The following is a 6,245-nucleotide window of genomic DNA, read 5'->3' on the forward strand; positions in this document are numbered from 1 at the left end:
CTTGTGCCCTCTGACCTCAAGCAAGTTTTATTTGTCATAACAATATCAAAATATTACACAATTAATAGTTGTTTTTGTATTAAAGTAGACTCAATAGTCTATTTTATCTCAACATTTCTATATCATATCATTTTTCTTTAGGAAGATCTTTGATTTTAACTCTTTTGTTTAGCTTTTCTGACGATGACCAATAACAAGTTGTAACTACCCCTCCCCATTGAAAAACCAAAATCAACCCATACCCCATCTTTTGGTTATATGGTCATTATTCTTTAGACTATTTCCTGTTGTCTTGGTGTGTTGGTATCTTTGAGAGAAACCTTGAGGAAATTCGGATAATTGTTAAGTCTTAGAGTAGTTTGTGAGGCTGGGGAATTTCAACTAGTTACCTGAAAGCTGTTTTGGCTGCAGAATTCTAAGGAGATTAACAAAGGCAGTATGAGATGCTGGATCATCTGGGCCATTCACTTTTATTGGTGCCTGGGCCACTTGCTCCGAAAATACATAAACTTTTAAAGGTATCATACATATATGCATTAATACAAGTATAGGCTGTGTTATACACAAGTTAACCAAAGATGATTTTTTTTGTTTTATGTTTGACTTGATAAAATATACAAACCTGATCCCTATCAACATGGAATGGATCCACAGCATCTCATTTTCTGTAGAAATAAAAGCATAACCTCTTTCTCTAACATATATTTTGACTTCATTTTGAAGTCAAGGCATTTTAAAAACATATAGGTTGGTTTAATACAGAAGTTTTCATAATCTAATGTGTTTTAACAACTGTCGTTTCTTCATTAGCAATCAGAGAATCTAAAGACGACACAATGACATACAGAATCCAGACTCTGTTTATTTCCCATCTTTACATGGCTCATATTTTTATTTTACTCCTTTTAAAGAACTGTACATTATTATTTTTAAACTATTTTTTAATCTATGATTATATATAACATTTTCCCTTCTCTCTCCCAAGACTATGTGTAGTTTTAAACACACTGTAACCCATCTAGAGTTTTCCTCCATCTGGATCTGTTTGTACTGAGCATCTATATTGTTTTCTGATTGTATGTGATGAATCTTAAACTGCCATGTCAGCTGCCAGCCCTGCTCAGCTTAGTGAGTAGCTCCAGTGCACAGGGATTGGTGGCTGAGGAAACATCTCTGAGCTGCAGCTGGAATGACATTGTGAGACTAGGAAGCCATAGCTGGCTCTGTTTTTCTGTATTCAGAACCTTCTTTTTTAAAGCTTTCTCAGGTTTTTTTTTTTGTGAATCTACATAGCCCACATATATGTGTAGGCTTTTCTGTACAGCCAGCCAGTTCCTGAATAATGACACAGAGACTTATTATTAATTATAAATGCTCAGCATAGCTGAGGCTTGTCTCCAGCCAGTCTTTACAACTTAAATTAACCCATTTCTTTTCATCTGTGTGCTTCCCCAAGAATCATTTACCTCATCTATGAACTTCCCATGTTGCTTCTTCTTTGTCTGACTCGAGACTCCTCGGACTCTGCCCTTTTCCCCAACATTCTCTCTGTCCCCAAAATCCTGCCTAGCTATCTGCCAATCAACTTTTTATTATCAATGAGAGCGACACATTTGCACAATGTACGGAAGGATTATTCCACAGTAAGTAATAGGGAGACAGAGATCCAAGTAATCAACTTATCACTAAATGAAGTTTCCAGTGCTGGGATTTGATTATATATAATGGAGTTGTTGGCCAAAAGGGTCCAACAGGAGTTCCCAAACAACACAGGTTGTTATCACCTTAGGTTGCTTTCCATAAGCTGACAGCATGTTTCCATTGCTAATGACAGCATTGCTGTCAGGGACTAGCCTTGACAAAAATACCACTTGCCAGGTAGGGGCATGGGGATTAGAAATATAAGTAAAGAGTAGAAAGATGTGAAACTAATAAAATAGAAAACCTAGAATAGTACTGGGAGGGAGTTTCAGTGAGTACGTAAATCACCCACACTTAATTTCCAATTGTTTGAAATAACCTGACCCCAAAGGTAGGAGTAAGATATGATACAAGGAAATGAACAGACCAGTTGAAGGTCACAGGCTACATCCATAGTTAAACATTCTGTTGTTAGAACAAATCATGCTCATACCCTAGACCAAAATATTCTGTAGGCAAACCCCTCTCTGGGTAGAATCCCTTATCTCCTTAAGAGAACTGGAACCTTAGTTGGATCCTTCGATTTCTGTTGGAGGTAGAAACATATCTAGTTCTTTATTTCTGAAATACAAGATCTGGCTATTAGCCCCAACTATTAACAATAACCTTAAGAGAGCAGAACTCAAAAAAAAAAAAAAAAGAGCAGAACTCTCTCATCTAAATCTAGGTGGGACCTTTGTTTGAGGTAGAAACAGACAATAACCTTGAAGGAATAGAGGTGAGTTCCAACTCTCACCTTTGGTCAAGGTGGGAATAGGCTCACATTTTTGGGCCTCAGCACACCTGCACAACTCATAGAACACAGAGAAGTGGAGCTGGTGCCTACATAGAGCCTTCACCCCTATGTGCTAGAGTTTTTGGTACAGGAAGCTGTTCTACCTGCTACCAAAGGAGATAAGTAACCACTAACCCAATCACAAACCTTTTGAACTACAATAGTGTTTATGCTTGCAAGATACTCTAGTGTAATGGTGGCAAAACACTTGTGGGAGTAATCCACCAGTTTGATTTGACGTATGGCCTACCACACAAGATGGAACCCATACCCAACACTACTTAGGTGACCAAAGATCTGAAATTAAATAGCTCAGGGATCTAGGATAAAACCAAATACTATTGTTTTTTTTTTTAAAAAAAAGTTTGAAAAAACGACTTCTAATTCCATTCTGCTACATTCATAAATGACTATCTTCCTCAGTCATCATCAGGGAAGCTTCCTCGTGAATCCAATGGGAACAAATACAAAGATCCACAGCCAGATACTATGGAGAAGTTGAGAGACTGCAAAACACTCAATTCTAAATAAAAAATGGGTCAAGATTGAGATTAAGAAGGAAATTAAAAGCTTTTTAAAATTGAATGAAAATGAATACATACCAATGGAAACTTATAGGACACAATGAAGATGGTTTTAATAGGCAACTTCATACCACTAAGTGCCTACATAAAAAAATTGCCTCCATCAAACCCTGCATAAGAGATGGAAAGAGTGTAAGAGCCAGAGGGAATGGAGGATACTAAGGAAATAAGACCCTGTAAATCAAAGGATCAATACACACACGAACTCACAGAGACTGAGGCAACATGTACAGCCTCTGCACAGGTCTGCACCAGATGGGGTTCTACAGCTGAAAGAGGTGGACACATACCTCCATCCCTAACTCACAAGCTATCTCCAACTGATTACCACTTGCAAATGAAGATTAACTTTCTCCAAGGGAGTCTCACTGGGGAAACAAACTGGCCAACAAAAAATAAACTCAATGACATCTTTGGAGGTAAGTTCCTTGTCTCATATCATGTCAGAGCCTTTCCTTTTGTTTATAAATTTATTTTATTTATATGTAATTTTTCTCATCTTTTTTAGCTTACAGATCCTTTGCCAAAATATTATGGCTTCTACTTTAGTGTTTTTTTTTTTATGGGATTCCTGAGTGTGTAAACAAGTGGGGTCTCTGCATCTATATCTGTTTCTTGTGTTTTTTATTGGCCTCCTCCTCTCCCATTTGTTTTGTCTTATTCTGATGGGCTGAGTTTTGTATTTATATTAATTATATAAATGATATTATTTATTTTATATTTCCTTAGAAGACTGTTTTCGAATGGGAGACAGAAAGGGGGAAGATCTGGATGGGAGGAGAGTGGAGTACAAGCTGAGAGTAGAAAGAGGGAAAACTAATCAGGAAATATTGTGTGAGAAAAATATTTATTTTCAATAAAAGAAAAAAATAAAACAATATTAGCATTTGGCTGTTAGACGAGTAACAAGGCCACCAACAGAAACGCTATTCTTTTTCATAAATTATCAGTTCATGCAGTAATTCCTGATCTCAACTATTGCTTTTGTCTCCTTTTTCATCTTCACGTCTTACCTCTGGTCCTCTCACTTAACACCTCATCTCAGGACCCTTATTCCTGCTGTTTCTGGTCAACATTGTATTTTTAAAAATCTTTAGTAAACTGGTATTGTATTTTTAGTTTGCAGCATACTTTAATACATAGTAATTCATGGATTTTCTGCAATCTTAAAATTTATATAGGTGTAAAAGCAGAGGTTTCTTATTTATATAGGTGTAAAAGCAGAGGTTTCTTAATTCTGGCCCCTGAATCTTGACGACCACTCTCATTACATTGTGTGCTGCCTGGTAGAGCCTGAAATAGGCCTGTTCCTAACACCATTAATTGCAAGTTAAAACAGAAGCACTAAAAAGATAATTTTCCTTTGATAATTTTCTACAATTCTAGTTATGGACTTTCCATTCTACAAGAGCCCATTACTGTAGAATGAAATCAAGAGATCAACCGGAGATGCTTAATAATCCCCATTCGTGTATGACAAAGCAGGAGTTACATGTTTCTTCATAACAGCAGCCCTGGAACTCTCCTAAGGCACTGTTTCTCCCGAGGACTGAGGATGCAACTCAGTGGTAGAGCAGATCTATGCAAATCCCTGGGTTTGATCTCCAGCAAAACACACACACACACACACACACACACAAGCATTTATGGAAACTTTAGTTTACTAACATATAATAAACACAAGAAAAATAGTTTATCCAAGATTCCTTTTATTTTTGGCAATTGTAGATCTTAAAATTTTATTAAAATGAATTTATATTTTATCATATCCCCCTCCAACCTTTTACACTCCCTCTTTCAAACCAATGACTTCTTATTTTTTATTGTTACATATGTATGGGAACATGTATAAAAATACACTCTTCTGAGTCTATTTAGTGTTGTTTGTATGTACACATTTTAGGGCTGACCACTTGAGACTGGATAACCATCTAGGGTGCCATCTGTGGGGAAGACTAATTCTCTCAGGAGCTGGTAATTATCTGTGGCTTTTCATCAAGTGATAAGGCCCTATGGATTTCCCCTTGCATGTTGGCTTGTCAATTGATGTTGTCATTGTTCAGGTCTTGTTTAAGCTATCCTATTTATATTTCATGGGCACAGATACTTGTCATATTTAGAAGACAATCTTGCAGATTTCCTGGTCTTACAATTTCCCCCTCCCTCTTCTGCTATGTTCCCTGAGCCTTACTTAGGTGGATGGACACACCGTGTTCAATATGTATCGGTTGGGGCTGGGTAACCCACATACAGTTGTTCTCTGCCTGTTCATTAATGTGGTTTCTGTTTCTTAGTCTGCTTTGGAAAGCAGCTTCTTCAATGAGGGTGAGGACTAGACTTTTCTGTGTCTCTGAGTCAGGTAGACATGTTAGGGATGTAGCAAAATGTCACTTAATAAAGTGGTGATCAAATAGAGCGGAATTTCACTTACTAGATGGACAAGTGCAAATACAGCCTTCCTGTAACTCCTGTGCTGGTTGTTTGTACCTCACCTACTTTGACAGGTTGTTTTCATTGTTACGCTGTTAGCATTTGTGTGTCCTTAAAATGTCACCATCTTTGTCAAACATACGGTCCACCTGTCATTTTTGATCATCAGAACTTTATCATCCAAGTTAGTCTAGCCAGAAGTTACCTTGATTCTGCCCTTTCTCACCAGCATAAAATCCTGACACTTTTATTTTCAAAATATATCTTGAACTTGATCCCATGCCTGTCCAAATCAGCATAGGTTTGCTTAACTTATTGCCACAGCATCCCAACTCTCTACTTTCAGATGTGTCCCATTTGGCATGTCTCAAATACAAACTCTGAGCCGCTTTCCCAACACTTCAAGAATTCCCCACAATCCAGGTACAGATCACTGAGCGTGCTCCACACTGGCTTCCAACCTGCCAAGGAAACTGTTTCCGTAAGAGCTGTGCAGCAGCTTAGCAGTGGTGGCACACACCCTTGGCAAACCTCTGAGTTCAAAGCCATTCTGGTCTACAGAGAGAGTTGTAGGACAGCCAGGGTTACAGAGAAACACTGTCTTGAAAACAAAACAAACAAAAAAATCGTAAAGCAGCTGCTCCAGGTAGTCCATCCTTGTAACAAAACATTGGACTTCCTTTGAGCAAACAAAAAAGCAACTTCTATTTGAAATGTTACTTTGTGGACCCTGATACTAAGTATCTCAGGAGTTG

The sequence above is a fragment of the Microtus pennsylvanicus genome, chromosome 1 (genome assembly GCF_037038515.1).
Source record: "Microtus pennsylvanicus isolate mMicPen1 chromosome 1, mMicPen1.hap1, whole genome shotgun sequence".
In the NCBI taxonomy this organism is placed as follows: domain Eukaryota; kingdom Metazoa; phylum Chordata; class Mammalia; order Rodentia; family Cricetidae; genus Microtus; species Microtus pennsylvanicus.